General features: G+C 41.2%; 1 protein-coding gene and 1 long non-coding RNA gene across 3 annotated transcripts in view; both read left to right on the forward strand.

The window, feature by feature from the left end:
* LOC129210939 (uncharacterized) overlaps positions 1-7,136 on the forward strand; it is a 447,576-nt gene extending 440,440 nt beyond the window's left edge. The window contains exons 8-9 of one of the 2 annotated variants that reach the window (XR_008578673.1): positions 970-1,092; positions 6,701-7,136. This is a non-coding gene — a long non-coding RNA (uncharacterized LOC129210939). The remainder of the gene's footprint in view (positions 1-969; positions 1,093-6,700) is intronic. The other variant, XR_008578674.1, reaches the window with a different exon arrangement.
* A 259-nt stretch (positions 7,137-7,395) lies between these two features.
* SEMA6D (semaphorin 6D) overlaps positions 7,396-21,278 on the forward strand; it is a 225,181-nt gene continuing 211,298 nt past the window's right edge. The window contains exon 1 of the mRNA XM_054837325.1: positions 7,396-7,465. The gene's annotated coding sequence lies outside the window, so the exon portion shown is untranslated. The remainder of the gene's footprint in view (positions 7,466-21,278) is intronic.

Raw genomic sequence — 21,278 nt, forward strand, 5'->3', positions numbered from 1 at the left:
GAAAGTCCAACGGCACACCTTTGACAATATGTACAGATCATCGAATTGAACTGAAGAAGATATAAGCATATCCTTAGCACATAAATGAAGATGAAAAATAGGGGTTGTATGGGTGAATCAGTTTGGGAGAAAAATGCTGGAAATAGCACGCAAACAGTAACAAGACATCATTAAAGTTCCTGATAGTTTTCTATTAAAAAGCCAGTTTGCCCCAAAACAGGCATTTCTATTTTTTAGCTGAAAATTTCAGTGGGTACAAATAGAACAATCCCAACAAGTACGTTTCAAAAGGAGAAAATGTTTCACTGGTGGAAAATCTGATCAGGACCAAAAGAAATTACAGAGGGCGTGAATGAAAAAATTCATCATCAAATGAGGATACTGTTACTGAATTTTGGTAGGGTTAAATGAGAAGCCTGAATCTTTTCCATAAAGATGTAGATATATGTATAAAATACCTACCACTAAAACTCATGGATGAACCAAAGATTGGGAGAACACTAACAATGAAGACAGGACATCCACACAAAAATAAAGTAAGTAGCCTGTAGAGCTGCTTTAAAGAAGTGCTTTCCGACAAGCAGATACAAAGTTACTCATCCTGGGATGCAGAAAGCTGGCCAAAATACCTAAGATGAGACCACATCTTTAGAAGACAGCAAACATATATATCCTTCAGATCAAAGTATGTCTTGAAGATATCCAAACAGGCTGTAAACAAGCCAACTCATCACTGCATAAACTAGAGCTATGGCAAAACAGAGTCCTAACCGATCTAATTTATCCTGCCAAGCACTTCGATAAAAACTACCTGGAGTATCTCTGTGATGCACTGCAGTCTATGATACTGATGTACTTATATATTTGTAGATATGACTTCCATATCTAGAAGAGGGGTTTTTTAATGATGGGTTGTGGTTGTTTACTAGACTTTCTTGAAGTTCTGTATAAGCTGCTCTCTTCCTCTAGGCAAGAAGATTGAAATAGGTAATTTTCATCTTCAGAAATCAACCTCAGTTTTCTGCTTCTGTCAAAACTTTGTCAAGGCCTGGAATCTGTACTGGGATTGTGGGTAACTACTGTTTTCTCTGTGTATGTATCCCTTTGCTTTGTACATGTAAAGTAGTCCACATACAGACACAGAAAAGGCTAATTTTTAACTATGTAGCCTAAAATATATTTGCCCCTATTTTCTCTGATTTCTGTGTAGAGTAGAACTATTGGCCTGCAATCATAATGCTAGCACCCAAGTTCTAATTCAGGGCTTCTGTTGTCTAACTTGTCAAAGTGTAGGTATTGCGTCTAACATGGTGAGTACCTTTGCTCTGAGATCTTAGCTGCCACTTCTTTCATGGTTTTCATCAGATAATATTAATGTTTGATGGGTTTATTTAGATGACATGAATCAGTTCGTGTCTGTGCTCATTTGGCTTTGCAATAACAATTGTAGAACAAAACATGTTTGTAGGCTTATTTACCTTTTAAAGATCGCTCAGTTCTTACAGGTATCAAATTCTTTTAAGTTTATCTCTTGAGAAATGCTTTTCCTTGTTGTCTAGTTCGCTAGGGTAGCTGATTTGTCTACTGCAATGGAGTGTTCTCCTTTTTAAAAGTTTGACAATAGACAATTTTGAGAATTTTCCTGGTACCTCTGCACTATCCTGTGGAATTTTGGCAAGAATCTTTTAAACTTTATGTCTAGGCAGGTTTTATTGTAAAACTGGTCATATATCAGCATTTAATATTTGGATTATTATTAAGTGACACTCTTTTAAAACAAGGCAGAGTAGTTAGTGGCCCTTTTACTGGTATTTTATGCCCTGAATATGAAATAAGTTTTGACTTCCAATTTCATACCCTTTTTTAATCTGAAGTATTATCACAAAAATAACAAGCTATTGTGTGTCATTATCTGCTTGGAAACAATTCTGCTATTAATGTCTAGTTACATTCTGCAATCTGAAGCAATTTCATGTGCATTCACTGAGCCTCATTCTCTAGGACTCTAAGTTTGGTATAATCAGAATAATATTTCATGGCAACTTTGCTTAAGGGTACATTATAGTAGTTAAAGGTAAATAAAATGTACATTAGGAAAGAATCAGACCTTTCAATTTTCTTTGAAAAGCTTTGTTATATTCCCTTTTTTAAAGATACTCTGTCTTCTGCTTACTTTACATATTTGGGTTAATGTTGCAACTCTAAGAACTACACAGTTCAGGGTTTTTTTAAATGAAAGCTGAGGGAATAGATATTTAAATTACAGGACTAAGAATTCTGCCATCCCCACATAAAAGTAAGGAGATACTAAAATTTTCTACTTACAGATTAGATCCTCTGTGGGACACCTGTTTCCTGGTTAAAGTAGAGGAGGTTTTGATTGGTTTGTACTATTATTAAGACAAATACACAGGTTCTAAAGCAATGCAAAAACAAGGTCAGCTACATTGTGCAGGAAGAAGATCACATCAAAACCAACATGCAGTGCAGAAAAGATAAAACAGTGCCATGAAAGAAGTTCAGGTAGCAGCACAGGGATGGAGACACAAAGCCTAAATCAGTGTATCTGCAGTAGAGAGAAAGAAAAAAAATGCTTACAAGAGATAGAGAGTCATGGGGCAAACCACTCCACTGCAATAACTAAAAAAAAAAAAAAAAAAAAAAAAAAAGAAGTTTAAACCAGCAGCACCTACAGTGCTTAAGAATATTGAGAATTCCAGGAAGCAAGAAGATATCTGCCATATGACCTTAACTGCTTCACAAACTCTTGATTTCTTGATTTAAATGCTCTGCAGGCAAAAAGGCTGCTATATTTACAGTTGAGCTATTAGATCACAAACCAATTCAATTGCAGCTGAATCATGGGACCAGCTGCAATATGAGCCCCAGAAATATTGATAATATTACAAATATTACACTAGAGGAATGTAGCTCAGAGCTGGTGATATACAGTATATGTACTCTGAGTCTTGTAAGCAAAACCAAGCTGTTAAGAAATCTGTGAAACAAGCAACATTATCTGTTGCAGCCTGTGACAGCTGACAGGCAGGAGTACCTTGCTGAGCAATAGCGTAGCATGAAAAAGAGCAATTTGCTCACCAAGTGCCATCAGAAATACTCCAAACTGAAAGAGGGAGGACAACAGCATCCCAGTATGATGGGGATCATTCACTCTTCCAGCAGTCCAGATAAAGCAATTGAAGAAGGAACGGGAATATCTTCAAAGAAAAGATGATGTTACATCTTCCGAAAGAAGCATAGTGTGGATCTGCCTCCGAACAGTGGTGACAAAGTTCTTTAGTAAACTAGAGATTGTCATTGGCTCAGAAACACTTAATAGTGAAGAATAATGTTGCTCATGAATAGCCTGGGAGGGCCTCTTTCCTGCTTTGCTAACATTCAGGAGTGACCATTTTGTGTTAAATTATACAAGCTCCCCTGTCACCTGACGAACGTTTCTTCATCCTGTGGTAAGTACCTCCAAAAATGAGTAACTATGGATGCTTCCAGGAAGCACTCTAGTTTACACTGAACTTAGTATAAACTGATAGAGATGTTTTGCTGGTGTTAAGATCAGAGCAGATAATAGTTTTATTTTAGGAAATGGAAAGGGCAAGGAAAAAGTTATGCAGTGCATCGAGTTACAGTGACTTCTAACTAAGAAGAGAAATAACACAAGGCTGAATGAAGAAAAGCTGGTGATAAGTTTCCCTACTATGGGCAGTCGATTTCTTTTTCCTCCAAACCCTAAGAAAGGTACGAAGAAAAGTATCACCACAAGAGTTAAAAGCACCTTAACACTCTGGGCTCAGTTTGTTTTCTTGTCAGTGATTTACATCCACATTCCTGTATGCAGGGCAAGTGTCATCCACGAGGCTGCAAAGCAGGGCTCCTCCAGCTTCTTGTGATGGAGCCCTGTTGAACTCCATGTGGAAATAAATGCTGGATGAGAAGTATGAGCAGGACTTCAGTCTGCTGGTTCTAACCTGAGAGAAGACTCTGATCTAATTCCTGCTCCAGTTAATGTTATTTGTACATACTGAAATAGTATTGGCAGGAAAATAATCTTCTCTTTCCTCTTCTTACGCCCCCAAATAGCTTACAACTTAGTAGTTCAACAATGAGAATTCAAATTCACTCAGGTAGAGAACAGAACGAGACCTGGATCTTCTACATGCGTCAAAATTTACCTTGCCTTTAAGATACTAAAAGAAGAAAGTGTGATGAAAATAACTCTGGCCCATTTGTAAATCTTATCCTGAAAATACCCCAAAAAACTATTCAGCAAAGCTAATCCAAATCTGTAACTATTTGAGGGTACTAAATGAAATTGCATCTTTGTTGAATTTAGTGCATGGAAAAAAAATGATTCACCCAGCTTTTATCTACAATTTTGTTTAAAGGGAACTAAGCATAAATTCCAGGCAATTTAATCACTGATATTATAAGACAGACACATGCTCACAACTTGAAACAGAGATATTCTCAAGCAGCAGCAGCAAGAGAGGGGGGAGCATTCTGTTTTCCAGTAATGAATGTTCAATTCAGATCGTTTATGGGACAGTAAGGGAAGTGCAAAGAGTATAGTGATTGACAGTAGAAAGAGATTTCCGCCCCATGCAGTCACGGTGTATTTCTGCAAAGGGGACTATAGGATACAAATACACAAGCTGACCTCCCTCCAGTACATTCAGACAAGAATTGTAATCAGAAAACTGAAGGTGCTACAGTCTAGTGAAATGCCCTGTTCAGACAACGTTACACTGCAGCGAAATGTGAATGATTTGTTGCCAAATGGGAACTTCAGCCAAAGATACCCTCGGTACCCTCAATGCCTTCTGCAGAGTCAGTGGGAATGGCAGCCAAGAGACGGGTGGTGATGGCAGAACAGAGAAAAGGGTCCTCTCTGGCAGTATGGGACCATCGCAACACACAGAAGTTTCTAACACAGCCTGTGCTGAAAGTGATGTGCTCCAAACAGGATTCAGTTTCCTTTCGGATGACTGTAGCGCCTGTGGTGGGTTGACCTTGTCTGGCCGCCAGCCATCCACCCAGCCGCTCTCCCACTCCCCTCCTCAAAAGGACAAGGGAGAAAATAAGATAGAAAATCTTGTGGGTCAAGATAAAGACAGGGAGATCACTTACAAAATACTGTCATGGGCAAAACAGACTTATTTGGGGAAAATTAGTTTAATTTCTTGTCAATTAAAAATAGAGTTGGATAGTGAGAAGCAAGGCCAAAAATACTTCTGTCCCCCACCCCCCAGCTCACTTCAGTGCCTCACCCCCCAACTCTTCTACCTCCTCCCCCTACCCCGAGCTTCTCTGATGGGCTCAGCTGGGGATGATGGGGAGCCAGCTGTGTCTGGCAGGAGCAGCCTCACCCTTTCCCTCTCCTCACAGAGGCTGCCCCTGCAGCCCCCCGCTAGCAAAACCTGGACCTGTAAACCCAGCACAGTCCAGAGGAGGAAGAGGAAGGCTGCACAGGGCAGCTGAGCATGGTAAGCAAAGCCAGCATCGAGGAGGGAGAGGTGCCAGGTGTGCGTGAGCGAGCAGGGCTCTACCCAGCCACAGCACCCACGCAAAGCGCTGCCACCATATCAAGCACAATCCTTCTAGCTGGGTCTGGTTCATGATAGCAATGACAAAGAAATGAAATGCGATTGCAAGACAGTGGCCGACAGTGAGTCCGTTCCCAAAACCAAAGAAAGAACAGGAAGAGTAGGAAGAAATGGGGTTTGGAAACTTGGAAGAAGCCACCAAGAAAAATTAAAGCAGCAACAATGCTGAGGGAAGTCCCCCACCACAAGTAATAACATAGTGACAGACCGAACCAGCACACGTGTTTTTACAGGAGAGAGTGCCCACACAGAGCGAGAAGGGCTGTGGAAAAGACTGTCCCTCAGGTGGGCTCTGGGCTGGCAGGCAGAGCTCAGCAGAACAGCGAATGACAACGGCTGCAGTGCTGCACCTGCACGGGCCACTGAGGTAAAAGGAAGGAGACAAGATTTTGGAGAAGATATTGGAAAGTCAGCCTCCCTGCTTATGGCTGGAAAGCAAGCCGCTGTTGCAGAATCTGAGTAACACGGTTGCCACCAGAGGACTTCCAGCAGAAAAAAAAATTAGTGTATATTAGCATCCTCATCCCTACACAAGTATCACTTTCCTCTCTAGCAATCCCCTTCCTTATTTGTAGAGGAACCTGTACCTGGAGAAGGATGTGATGATTTCCTTAGTACATTATGCTTGAAGATAAGCTGCAGAATAATTTCTCTTCTATATGCTTTAGCTTCCATTTATTTCCAAAGGGAATGTCTAAATTCTGAACTCAGAACTACCCAAATCATCAGTTTAGTGGCTTTTTTGTTTGTTTTTTTTTTTCTTCAGTCAAAAGGATAGTAAAACAAAGACATTCAGACTAGACATTATGTTGCACCTCCCAAAATATGAGATTTTAATAAACAATAGCTGCAAAAAATGAGCTTAAATTTGTATTTCAGTCTCAAATTTAAAGCCAACTATCTCTGATGTTGGCTGAGAAGGAAAGTGTTCTGAAAAGTCATTGTTGCAAAACGTGGAACGACACAAACCAAACCAAACGATTTCTGTTTCGCACCAAGGTCAAAACCTAGGGCTTTTGTTGATGAACTTGGACCCCACTGGGAGTGAACCTGACTTGTCTGCTCTAACTCTGTTGCAGGTGTTAAGAAGGAGCAGCGGCACTTCCCAGCCGGCAGTTCCTCGCCTGGACGGGACCTGCCACTCCTCGGGAGCCAGGTGAGCCGAGGGAAGCAACCCACGTTCACACGTAACGGGAAAGTTCGCCAGGATGCAAAGCAGGAAAAGTAAAACGATTTACTTTTCAGAGGAAAATCTCTGCTTGACGCCTTTCCCCGCAGCTAAGCCAAATGACTTCTTTATTGATTGCTGAAGAGCATTTGCAGTGTCGGCTGGAGCCGGGGCGGGAGCTCGCTCGGGCGGCTGCCGGATTCCCCGAGACGCGGCCGAGCAGCCCGTCAGGGCGCCCCGTTACGGCCGCTGCTCCCCAGCCCCGGGCGAGCAACCACCGGAGGAGCGGGACTGCGTTACAGCCGGGGGGGTGGCGCAAGGGACAAAGGCGGGGGGACAGGAGGAAGGAGAACAAGGAGAGGGGGCACGGAGGAGAGCGGGGATGAGGGAGCGAAAATAAACAGGCCGAACCCCCCCGAGCAGGGAGTGGAGGCGGGGGGGGGGGAGGCCCTGAGGCGGCACGGGGCGGGCGGGCAGGTGCGCGGGGCGGGCGGGGCCGCCCGGCGGACAATGGGGCGCGCGGGGCGGGGGCGGGAGCAGGTGCGGGGCGGGGCGGCGGGGCGGGGCGGGGGGGGTGAAGTGCGGCCGCACGGGGCGGGCCGCCAGCCGCTCGCCGCGGAGTTCGCTGTGCCGCCAGCCGCGCCCGGAGCTGTGCTTTCCCCTGCTGCAGCCCCGAGTAAGTCAGTCTGTCTGTCCGTCCTTCCTTCTCCTGGCCCCGCGGAGTTGCCTCTAGCCGCCCCCTCCCCGCGGTGCAGCTGCCCGGTGCGGAGCCGGGATGCCGGGCGCTGCGCGGAGCCGCGCGGGGCGGGTCTCGTCTCCCGCCCATTGTTTGTGGCGCCCCGAGGCTGAGGGGGGCGCTGGGGGTGAGGTGGGGCGGCTGCGAGCGTCTTCGTGGGTGTTTCCGTGGGTTTTTTCGCGAGACCCGAGCTGAAGGGCTGCTGCGGGTCCGGCCGGCGCCCGCCGCCGGTGGTACGTGTTTCGCCGCCGGGCGCTTCGTGCGTTTTCGAGCTCGGTGCTGCCGGGGCTGCTGTTGCTGTTAATTCTTCTCAGATGTTTCTACTTTCCAATTATTCCCTCAGCTGGAAGCTCAGCCCTTTCTACTCGGTGGGCTGAGGAAATATTTGTTTGTTTATTCCAAATGCTGTTATCCCCTCTCGGTTGCCTCAGAGCAGAGGCGGGCATGCTGTTAAAGGTCTCTCTCTCCGCAGCATTCATGAATCCCCTTTGCCATCATAAAGCATGTGCGTCTAGAGCAGAGTAAATCAGTGAGATGTGAGGCAAACGTATACTCTCTGACTGTGTCTTACTGAACCCAGGCACCTGCAAGCACCCTTTCCTCTTACAAGTCCGTGTCCTGATCATGTTGTTCACTGTGCCCACAAAGGAGTATTTCTTTAGCTGTGCAATGTAGCAACGATTCAAAATATGTCTCATGTAAGAACTGGCACAACTCATGACCCTAAACAGCTTGTGTGCATCGAGTGATGCTCTGTGTTAATCTCGGTGGACCCAACATACCTGGCTGCCTTGAATGCTTTTTGTTTGATGGTCCTTGATGCACTTACGAAGTGCGTCAGTCTGCTGAGGCTTAGAGTTTTCTAGTCCCCTGGAGCAACGCATTCTGTGAACACCTCTGTCTAACGTGGAGTTTCATTTCAAAGGGAAAATCCATGATACGGAACTAGTGTTGTGATTATGGAAAGTGATATGTAATTTCTTTGAAGAAAGAAGAAGAAATCTTGAAGTGATTTATAAAATGGAATATAAGATTTTGCAGAAATAAAATGTTTGCATTATCTATCATCAACATAGTCATTTAATCTTCTGTGCTGTAGAAGCAATTTGTTTTCATTTTCCATTTTTATTGCCCTGTCCATAACGGTTTTCTATTGATTGAATTCCTTTTCTTTCTTATCACTGTGGATGTTGATCCCTAATCCATTTCTTAACAGTATTTGTAACTACAGTTCAGTTTATGCCCTCATCTTAAGGAAAAGAAAAAAAAATCATATAAGCAGTGCCCTTATTAATTTCACAACTTTGAATTCATAGGAGTTATGCAATACTTATCCCTTTGTTTAATTTGTGTTTTCTTTCAAATGTTAATATAACTTGGCCCATTTCAGGCAAGTCTTGATTGAGAAGGTGAAATAAGAATGTATTGGCTGCCTTTAATGATCATTTTAGCTACTCCCATTGTGTGTTCTCCAATTACAATATGATGTGAGTTGTAAGTCTATACATCTCTTCTCCATCCTGGCTTCCTCCCTCCCCCCCTTATATTTTTCCTCTTCACCAAAATATTTAGTAATGAGCAAGCCCATTTTTCACATAACTCAAATTTGGTTAAATACGGCACTAAAATGCACGGGATTACTCTGTGGGTTTTTTCCTTCCCTAAAAAAAAAAAAAAAGAGTGAAGATGTGTGTATGGAAAGGTTTAATAGACAGTGGAGAACCAGAGATTTCTTTCTTTTGGAAAAGAACCCTTACCAATGTTTATTGAATTTGCTTGTCTGCATGAAGAAAAGAACTGTTGTTTTGTTATCTAGCAGCTGTAGGAAGATTGACAGCTACAAATTGCAAATCTATGAAGGATCTGTCCGTGACACAATTTTTAGTTCATTTAGATAGTTATCCTACACATCTTGTCATTTGCAAAATTATATAAACAAGATCAGTAAGTTTGTGGAGAAGATATAAATGCAGTGAATATACTGTAAAGATTTTGAAGCTCTTTGGGATAATTAGCAGAGCATCATCTTGCCTGAAATATGACATTAATACAGTTAATTTAAATTCAAATATAAACACGCCATTGTAAACATTTCACTGTAGAAAAGAAATACATATTTTGAAACATGCTAGCTCTGTCAGAAGAACATTAAGTGTAATGGTCTTTTTGTTAAGATAAAGAGAACATCATTGATGTCGTGGCGTGCTCTGCATTTTTAAACAGAATCTAATGAATTACAAACATTCATTATGCTACAGCAATTGCTGAAACTTCTCAGGACCCCAAAATAGAGAGTTATTTGTATACTGATACTCGCATGTTTTCTGATTATGGTTTGACTGTAAAACCAGAAATAAATAAAAAACTGTCATTCTGAAATGAATTCTCTGCTAGCTCAAAATCTTTTGTTCATCTATATCTTGTAAATATATGTTTAAATACTTCAGTGTGTTCAGGTTATGGAACTTTCTCTTGGGAAGTGTGGGAAAACTACAGGAGGGGGCTGGGAGCAGTGTTTGGGGGATCTTGGAAGAGTTAAGGGCATATAATCTGCTGTGGAAGGTCAGGCTTACGAAATGTCTGAGAAAGAAGATAGCTGAAATTTTCAGAGGTCAAAAAGAGCAATGTGCTAATTTTAAAGGACATCTTGTATAAATATTGCTTAACATGTCAAGATGCAAAAAAATTAAATATTTCTTGGTCTGTGTTTTTTATCTAAATGTTTACTTTAACAATTCACTGTTTCTTAAATATGATATTTGTAACAAAGTTACTGTTCTAATGCAGGTTCATTCCCTGTGGGCTCCGGAATGAGCCGGTGGAAGTGGGCTGTATTTATAGGCCCGAGCCAATTTACAACTTTTGAGTGCCTCAGTTCACGACTATTCCTGGCGCTGCATACTGTGGGCTGTCACTTTCCAAAGATGAATTTCTCTGAAGCATGTGGGTCTTTGGAGTTCAGTTTCATTTTACCTCCTATTTGGTTCCCACACGTGCATGGCAGAGGTGATGGTCATGGTCAGCAGACAGATGACATGGAGCTCATTGCTGCTGTTTGTGTTGACCACCAGCACTGTAGGCTGACATGCTTAGGCTGATTGGCTTGGGTCAGCACGGATAAAACTAGGTGGTTCCTTTGGGGATGTGGGTGGAGTAGGAGGCTGATATCCTCTGCTGTTCACCAAGAATAAGTACTGACAACTTATTACTGAACTTTGCTATTTACAACTGATTTGAATTTATTTTTAAATACTGTCTCTTAATCCTTTATCTTGAGAATTAATTCCTGCCGTGGCACTGTATTTTTAAATTAACTCAAACCCGAGTGGATTCAAAATGCAGGAGACTCTTTTGTAAATGACAGTGTTAATCCATGCTATGCTACAGCTACATTGATTATCCCTGATACTCCAGGTGATTCTTTTTGAATGAATTGCAGTGGGACTGAAGTGGAAATTGCAACGGAGTGTACATCTGCAGGAACTCTAGGTCATAAAACAAGTCCTAGGTTTGATCTGAAGTAATCAAGTATTGTTGATCCTTGAAGGAAGTGCTTAATGCTCATCTCTCTTCCAGGCAAGAAAGCAGTCAGTAAGGATGCCTGTTACACGGGGAGTGAGATTTTAATGGAGAAATGTCTGTGTCTCAAATTATGGTGATGTTGTGGATGATTTAATTGTGAGCTAATGTAAATGGTGTCTAGAAAACCAGACAAATCTTCAAAATGTAATTATAAATCAAAATAAGAGAACAGAAAGATGCAGTATTTTTGAAGGCTGATACCTGGCAGTGTTTCTGGGCTAGAAATAGATGTTATTCTATGAAAGAACTAGGGAGTTCTTTTTTCTGATGGTATAAAACACCTATTTCTTCCCTTGTAAGCTGAAGATCACTTGACTTTATCATACAATTCAGATGTTGAGACAAGCTTTCTTTGGCAAAGAAGAGTCATTGTATTTCTCAGTGTGTTCTGCTCCTGTGGCAGGCCTGCAAATGATGCTATTAGCCAAGGGACTGTTCCTTTAGCTCAAGTAGGAAAGATCTCCACTTGGAAGAGAGGCTTTTGAGTCCTTTCTTCCAGAGTAGGAGGAGTTCCTATCAGTTTTACAGTAGTATTTTTAAGCACTTCAATTATATATTCTTAACTTTGTTTCACTAATGGGAGCTCACCTTTCAGTCTCTCTGACCTTTTTCAGTGAGGTTAGCTTCCACTGAAGCCACCCTGCCTGTTCTGTTAGGTTGTAATTCCCTTTACAAAGTCAACTTTTGCCTTTCTTTATTCTGTCACTTCTGGTTTTGATCATCTTCCCTCAGTTCTCGGAAATATTTTGTATTCATTAATCCTTACCTTTCCCATTGATACACCACTTCTGTCTCCCTTAATCTATCCAAAGAAACCAATTCCTTCTACTCCAACTGCTTGGTTTCCTCACTAGCTCTTAGATCTCTTTACACCTACAACTTTTTCTCCCACTTCAAAGCTAGTCATGACAATGTGACAGCACACATTTTATTTCTCCAGCTGTAGCATGTATCTGTAACTCTAGTATTACGTTTCTGAACTTGAATTTTCATGCCGCTAACACTGCACATGAAGTTGTCCCCGTGAAGACAGTTCATCCTGACAAATAGTATTACTATGGAAATGGGTGATCCATCCATGTTCTGGAAAGCCAGCAGAATTGATGCTTAAGGACTTGCATTCTGTTTGTGTGAGAGCAGAACCATTGTACAGATCATCCAAGAGACATATGCAATCCTAATTTTCCTTGTTAAAAGTTTAGCTGACAAACTGCTGGTAGAATCTATTTGCTCCTAGAACAAAAAGAAGCGGTCTTCTTGAGTTAACAGCCTGTACCCCCTCTCCTTGCTAGTCTTCCAAGGCTCAGAATTCTCTCTTGATCTATTTCCTTCTACTGAGCTTAGGTTTTTTGTCTACAAAATGTATTATAAGGCTCTTTGTGAGAGCCTGGAGTAGAGAGTTCAGTTTTATTGCAGCTGCTCTAGAAAGGAATAGTCTATCCCTGCATTTTCTTCATGGATGGTAGCTTCTTGCTAGCTCATCATGGCAAATATTATTGTAGTTCCAATAGCAGCCAAATTTGCAAAATCTACTTTAAAAATGCTTTAACCACATTTATTTGTTGGTGTGGGGTAAGGAAGAGAGCGAGTTCTTCACATATAATGAGAATGCCCAGTACTGAGTCAGGCATAGCCAACCTGAAAATGTCAGGTTGTAAAGTTCAGCATTTTTGAATTGGGGTTGAGGTGGGAGAGACGCACTTATACATTGCCATTTCAAGCAAGTATTACTTTTTTCACTTTGCCATAATTCAAAGAACAGATGAATGAACCTGTCTAAGGCTGTAAAATTAAAAAGAAAAATCACCTTTGGAAGGAAGGGAAACCAACCATTTCACAAAGCAAAAGATCAAGATGGGACACTTCAGCTATAAATAAGAAATTACACAAACACTATTAGCATGAGAATGTGGGTTTATAGTGCAAAGTTTAATGAAGTGATAAGTCCCTTCTTATTTCTTAAAAAATAAATGGCCTTCTACAATGGGGTTACAGCATCGGTGGGTAAGGGAAGGGCAACTGATGTCATCTACCTGCACTTGTGCAAGGCATTTGACACTGTCCCGCACGACATTCTTGTCTCTAAATTGGAGAGACATGGATTCGATGGATGGACCACTTGGTGGATAAGGAATTGACTGGCTGGTTGCACTCAAAGAATTGTGGTCAACAGCTCAATGTCTAAGTGGAGAACGGTGACGAGTGGTGTTCCTCAGGGGTCAGTACCAGGACTGTCACTGTTCAACATCTTTGTCAGCAACAGGGACAGTGGGATCGAGTGCACCCTCAGCAAGTTTGCCAACGACACCAAGCTGTGTGGTGTGGTCAACACGCTGGAGGGAAGGGATGCCATCCAGAGGGACCTTGACAGGCTGGAGAGGTGGGCCCGTGCGAACCGCATGAAGTTCAACAAGGCCAAGTGCAAGGTCCTGCATGTGGGTTGGGGCCATCCCAAGCACGACTACAGGCTGGGCGGGGAATGGATTGAAAGCAGCCCTGAGGAGAAGGACTTGGGGGTATTGATTGATGAGAAGCTCAACATGAGCAGGCAGTGTGCGCTTGCAGCCCAGAAAGCCAACCGTGTCCTGGGCTGCATCAAAAGAAGTATGTGACCAGCAGGTCGAGGGAGGTGATCCTGCCCCTCTACTCCGCTCTTGTGAGACCCCCTGTGGAGTACTACATCCAGCTCTGGGGGCCCCAGTACAGGAGACACATCAAGCTGTTGGAGAGAGTCCAGAGGAGGGCCACAAAGCTGATCAGAGGGCTGGAGCACCTCTCTTATGAGGACAGGCTGAGAGAGTTGGGATTGTTCAGCCTGGAGAAAAGGCGGCTCCGGGGAGATCTAATTGCGGCTTACCAGTACCTGAAGGGGGCCTACAGGAAAGATGGTGAGGGACTGTTTATCAGGGAGTGTAGTGACAGGACAAGGGGTAATGGGTTTAAGCTGAAGGAGGGTCGATTTAGATGAGATGTTAAACAGAAATTCTTTACTGTGAGGGTGGTGAGGCACTGGAACAGGTTGCCCAGAGCGGTTGTGGAGGCCCCGTCCCTGGAAGTGTTTAAGACCAGGTTGGATGAGGCTTTGGGCAACCTGGTCTAGCGGAGGGTGTCCCTGCCCGCAGCAGGGGGTTGGAACTAGATGATCTTTGAGGTCCCTTCCAATCCAAATCATTCTATGATTCTATAAAAAGTGAAAAATACCAGGATATGAACAGTAGTCACAAAGTCAAGTATCCAAATTTTTTCAAAACAAGAACCTCTGTTCTCTAGACATCTCAAATTAGATCTTTCAATTCCATGATATTTAAAAAAAAATTGTGATATGCCCAGATCAAGAGATCCTTGAATTATCCAATATCCATCCTGGTCTGCATGTCACACACACCCCCCACCCACCCCCCCCAATTTACTGAATATTATTGTGACCCTGCTAGGAGATCAGAAGTTTTAATAGTCAAATCTATTTTCTTACTGTACTTCATAGCTTTTTCAATGATTTTTTTCAGAGTAGCAGTACCACCTGGGTTCCTATTGATACCTTGTAGCAGGTACAACTATTAAAGCTTCTGCAGGTTGGATCCTGCACTGTTGTGCTGGTTACTGAGGAACATGAAATTATTAGTCACATCTGTTAAGCTTGGATTGAGGGCCATTCTCTGCATTTCTATTGTAGAAACAAGATTAGACTTGGTTCTCTGAAGCAGCTTCTGATTGCATTTATCAGTGAAATCTTTCTTCAGTCTTCTGTCTCATTCACTGCAAACTTCTTAGCTTTTACTATCAAAAGCAAAAAGGTTGGGGATTGTATATAAACTTTTTTCTCTCCAGTGATTTGCTGTGCAAGTTTTTCTTATCTTTAGACAAGAGTAAGTAGGCTGAAACTACCAGCAGGCTTGTCACTCCCAGCTTGTGAATGCATAACTACAATATTTTTTTAAATATTGCTTTTATTTTGCTTTGTGTTAATACCTTCCTATGCTGTTAAAAGGTGAAGGGATTGTGTCTGCTTCCTTAGTCTGTGAGCAACATTTGAACTTTTGGATCACCAGGCAGGTTTGTACCACCTGAACTAATGGAACCGTTAAGGAAAATAGTTGGTTCTCCTTGAACTAGTTAGTGGAGAACATGGTACATACTTTGCCAGGTCTACCATTATTCTATCATTTTTCACCAGCAATCTTGGATCCTATTCAGATCTGGAAGAGTATTCAGATTCATTCATCAAAATTCTCATTCTGATGACTGGACATCTCTTTTTCCACACTTACATGTTCTTTGCCCTAGTGCCCCACAAATCTGACCTGGTTTCTCATTCCAGACTTTTCCACTACTCAACTTCATCATCCCAGTTTTGTTTTCCATTGCTAGGCTTCTTCTCTAGACATCTTGCCCAGTCACTGATTTCTTTGAACATTCCCTATCCTCCCCGCCTCCTATACAGGTTCACTGATTTCAGTATTTCTTTATTGCTCTCACTTTCACTTCCCACATGAGAGACAAGTGAGACAATCTCACTTGTCTGCTCTGTAGTATCCTTACTCCTATTCTATTCTGGTAGTGAGACAACTCTTGTTCCCATTTGAAAACTAACAAAACCACACTCTTTCTCCAAGTTACTTGAGGTTGTGAGTATAGAAGCTTTACCTACTCATTGCCTAGGTAGCCAAAGCTGTGCTGGTGCCACCAAATTAAAAAAAAAAAAAAATCTGGGGAGAGTTTTGCCATGTCCCTGAACATGTAAGATAAAATATGTTGAACACATGCTGATTTTCTAGAGAACACAGCTGTTAAACTCTAAACCCCTACAGAAAATTTCGCACACTTATAACGTAGACAAGCTTCTCTTCTTCCACATGAAGAATTTGTCATTTGGACACGTTAGAAATGTTATTGTTTCAATCAAATGTCAAGTTTTTCCACCAAGGCAGGAAAGCCTTCAGATTTTCTCAGGAAAACATGGTTTGTCCATGTTAAAGCATTCCCATTTTCTCTTAACAAACTATATATAGCAAACTGAAATTTTGATGAAGCATTTTATTGAAAAGGCATAAGAAAAAGCTTTTTCTTTCCCCTGTGTAAAATGTCAGCACAGTGACACTTGTGCAAAACGATACCTAGCCGTACTTACAACGACATCCTGTAATAGGAAGTGTTGGGCAGCCTTAGCTAGGCACACAGCTCCATCCTGCCTTTGACACATCACGAGCAGTCTGGAGTGGTTTTTGTTCTGTGTGCACATCCCCAGGACTGCTAGGATGTGCCTGCGCTTGCACTGTGCAGCACTGCATTGATACAAAAGCCAGTTAAGTAAGAAAAACAATGTGAATTAACACAAGCAGGGTGCTCTACTACTAGATCTCCTGCATACCGAGCAGTTCAAGAATTCCCACAAAAGTTCTGTACACAGTATACCTGTGAGCGTCTTTGAGGTTGGAGCTATATACTGTAAAGCAATTACATCTATGGATATACAGCTAGCATGTCTACAAATGTATGGGTGAGAGGGAGAATGTTGGCATCAGAGACTTCGGTAGCGCTCCAACTCAAGATGACTGCGTTACAATTGGAAGAGACATATATGTTGATGGATAGATGCAGAAAGTGAGAGAGATTGGTACGCATCTGCTTGAAAATAAGATGGAGTGAAGAAAAAATGCAGTTAAATCTTAAAGCACTGCAATCTGAGAAGTAACACTGTTCTGTAATCATTTTACCCTGTAGAAATGTTCACATACGTTGTTCAGCTCATTATCTGTGACCGTGGAGTTTCTGAAGATTAATTGCCAAATAGAGATTTACCTTCTTAGGTTTTCGATTGTTTTAAAAAAAAAAAGTTGTTTTACAATTTAATTTTGTATGTGATGAGAGGAAATACATCATTTTCATGGGGCTTTTTCCTTAAATTCTACTTTTACAGTTTAAATATTCTTGTGCATTATTTCAGTGTGCTGTAAGCATCTAACAGACATACTCTTTGAGAAATTGTTGAAAATGTTGTTACCACTTTGCTTTCTGGCAGACAGTCTATAATCCAGTTTGTCAAATGAATTTTCTTGATTGCCTTGCAGCATATGCAAAGTACTTAAAAATGTCATAATTACCTCTCTGAAGAGTTGGGGGGGGGCGGCGGGGGGAGAAAGACATAAAAGAAAACAGGCAAAAATTCAGCTTTCTATTCTTATGTAAGTATAAAGAAAATGGTACTGTTAAAGGCAGTACAAAAGATGTAACAGAAATGTTATAATGAGAGCAATCAAGTCCTTCAAAATGCTGGATAGTGGTTGTACTGTTGCGGGGGGGGGACACGACACACGACACCCACAGATTGCTGTGTAAAACATTGAACGTGTATTTGTTTTTATTCAGCAAGCTAAACTTAAACTATCAAATGTGCTTGCTGTCTGATTTTCACTTGAATATAAATATGAGTTGTCAGTTCTGCAGGACTGTGAAATATGGGGTGCTTGTTAAAGTTGATGGGTGTCCCTCTGCCTCTAAGATCAAAAATAACTTATTTTACTTCTACTGTGATATTTAATGTACTTTAACATGCACGTAAACAATTGTCATCTTTAGCTCTTTAGCATAATTTACAACTTATGCTTTGTTACCTAAACCGAAGCAGGGCAAAAATGTTTTTCTTATTTACTATTATGTTTCAGTTATAGCTGGTCTTAAGATATTGTTTCTTCTATGCTGACTTATATTCTTCTTACCAAAATCATGCTTATAACATTTGTCAGGAATCTGCAGAGGGCAAAGATACAAACTCTTAGCAAACAGACAGAATTTCACAGAGAAGTGAGAAAACACTTTGCAAGATTCATGGTATGAATTAAGCTGCTAGTTGATTAGCTTTTGCAGCTTTTTTTCCAACCACTCAAGAAAGGCCAATGTGTGGTACAATAAATCTAGAGATCTCAGAGGCTGATATTCCTGTATCTTAGCCTCTCGATTTCTAAAATGTCAGTAGTGCTTATAAATCAGAAGATTCTGCTTGGTATTCTGGGCACTGTGCCTTTGTAGCCAGGCTGGAGAGAGCACCATGGTTGTTGCCTTTTGGCTGAAGCCCCCCACGAATTGTCTGGAGAAAAAAATTCTCTTATGTGGGAAAAGACCTTCTCGGCCTGTTGCCAGGAGGTGTCACTACAGCTCAGGAGTAACTATTGTGTCCCTTGAGACACACTTTAATAGTTCCAAGGTTTCACGTAAGTGCTGGTGTCATCAGGTGCAATAATCCACTGCCCTTTATCATATGTCTGAAGAAGGAACGCTGAAATTGTGCAGTCTAGTAATTGATATATAGAAAAGTAAAGAGATGATGCTAGTATGTGCTAAATGTGTTGTGCCTCAAAAATACCCTTACTACATTGATACTGAAATAAGCATGCAATGTGATATGGGCACATCCTTCCTTTGGGGAATTTGTGCTTACACAGAGCTATCTGGTGCAGTCGTTTGTACTCCTTTGGTCCTATTCATCTCTCAGGGTTGTAGCAGAGTCTTGGCAATCACTGATCAAACATCTTACGCTAGAATTAGCATGGCAGGATACCTGTTGAAAACCAGGAGGATGAAAGTGTCAGTCTGAAGGAGAGATGGAGCTGTGAGTAAGTTTGGGAATTATATCCTTAAATGCTACTGGTACCACTCTTTCAAAACAATTTAAATCATTTATTTTAATGCATGATAAGCTTTTTATTCTCAATCAGTTTTGCACAGCATATTATATGTATCTTATACAGCCTGCTAATGAGCTGAAGACTTGTTAATTATATGTGTGTGGAACGGCATAGCTGTTGAATTATGCACATTATTTTTCTTTACGACGAAGCCTTCCTCTTAACTGTATCTATCCTGGTTGAAAATGTACACTTCAAGTTACTGTTACTAACTCCTCTACTGTCAGTGCATTACCATCAATCTTAGGATTTTGGTGGTATGAAGAGCCAATCTGAAAGCTGGAAGAGTTGGCTAGGCAATAAAAAAATATATACTGTTTAAAAGCAGCTTCCTGTGTCGCATAAAACAGCTGTTGGGAATTTTATATACCCTGAAATAAAAGGGGAAAAAAAGGTTTAATAAAGGAGTATAAAATCTGTAATGGTTCACTTCATTTTCTTTCTTCAGCTGTCTGGTTTGTAATTCATTAGTTTTCCTATTTCATATTGTCCTCTTGATGCGGACACACACACCCCAACCCTCAAAAGAACCCACACCCCAACACAAAAACCCCAAACAACCAAAACTGAAGTTATACATGTTATTTACAGCAAAATATTCTATTATACCAGATCAGTGTTGTAAGAATTAGATTCTAAGTAGAGATAGGTGCACTATTTTCTGAATTTATTACCCTTATACAGACTATAAAATGTAATGGTAAAGCTGGTCAGCTGTTTCTTACCTTAGATAATTCCAGAAAGCTACAAAAATTTGCAGTGCTGGTGATGCCAGTTACTTACTAAACAGCATGTTTAACGTAAAGTTGGTGTGTAGTACAGAATTTAAGTCATTGTGTGAAAATAAGATTTCAAAATCCCTGTGTCTTTTACTATGAATTATTCATATTAATGAATACCGATATCTAGCTCAGTATGTGTTGAATGGGGATGATGTTTAATTTACACGTGTGGAGGTCATTCTCATAGATCTAGGGGAAACATGGATGATGAAAGTGAGCTGGTATACCTTTGCTTTTATCAAGAGCTCTAACCTCCATTCATAATTACACTGTGAGGTTGCTATTAAAGTCTGGTTGTGTAGTGCTCTTTACTGTTCTGATCATACGCATATACTATAAGCGTATCTTTTTAAGCCTCTGTTGGTGAAAGATGTGCAAAAGAAGTGAAAACCTGCATGGAAAACTTGCAAAATTACATCAGTTGGATGCTAGGCGTCTCTATCGCTTCTTAGTCTCCCCTTGGTGCTTTCAAGTTTCGTTCTGACATTTAAAGTGGTGATTTTGATTTAGGAGCCTTAAGTGGATGGAGATCAGCTTATGTGAGCAGCTTTCTCAAGTCAGTATCGCACCACCTGTGTCAGAAGGTTCAAATGTTCTGGGGCTTGCTGCTTGAGTATGTGTTCCTTAAGGTGCACGTTGATTTGCTGTGCTCTGTCCTCTTCCCAAGTTGTGGGCCGTGGGATCTGACCCAGGCTGATGAAACACTCCTGCATTTCTGCAGTTGCTGTTGGAGAGCAGAGGTAGTTTAAACCAGGACTTCATAGTTTTCAGTGTGATAGAACTTGAACAATGGCATGATTGCAGCAGGACTGGTAGGCTGAAAGTCTGTCTGAACTGCTTTTCAGCAGTTCAATGCAAACATCGATTCTTTAAAAAAAAAAAATCTCAAAAACTGAAAAACCACAAAACCAAAGACACAAATAAACAAACAAACAAAAAAAACCACCCCACCAAGCCCAAAGAATATCCCAACAAAAAAACTTCTGTTTTCAGTTTAGAAAAAGTTGAGCTTTTTTCCCCTGAAGATAATCATGTAAAAGTGAAAGATTTGTGGAATAGTGGAAATAGGTAGTAAAAAGACATTTTGCTGAAGATTTCTGATACTTTGTGGGGGAGGGAGAAGGTAAGAAAAACAAAGCTCTAATAGTAATATTATATGTGTAATAAAAGGAACCACTGTTTTATTTGATATCTTGTATTTTTGTGTTTATCTGTTTAGATGAGGGAGTTGCATACGTCTAAAATAAGCAGAAGAAAGTCATTAGACCATCTTGATCGCAGGTCGTGGCTACATAAATCAGGATTATCTCCAACAAACAAAGTATTTGTAATATGGTCACTTGAAAACACAACCAGAAATTGTGTGTGCGCACACTCAGATCCCTGTTAGTGAACCTCAGACTGAGGGTCTTCTATGTTTTTCTCTAGTTATTGGGTATTTTTTGTGATTCATAAGCAACTTTAAAAAAAAAAAAAAAGCTGCAGTGTGTCATAGTATGTTCATCTTGGACACGTACTCATGGGGAGAGGAACAAGACCAAAGAAACAAAAAATCCTAAATCAGCTTGACGTCTTCTTCAGTCTGTCTTGTTGTTTATGCAGAGAGCATTCAAGAGATTTCATTTGTTGCGCTAACATCAGCTTGTTCCAAATAAGCCATGAAATGACTATTAGACAGATTATCAGCCTTAATGGATTATATGCATC

The sequence above is a fragment of the Grus americana genome, chromosome 10 (assembly GCF_028858705.1).
Source record: "Grus americana isolate bGruAme1 chromosome 10, bGruAme1.mat, whole genome shotgun sequence".
In the NCBI taxonomy this organism is placed as follows: Eukaryota; Metazoa; Chordata; class Aves; order Gruiformes; family Gruidae; genus Grus; species Grus americana.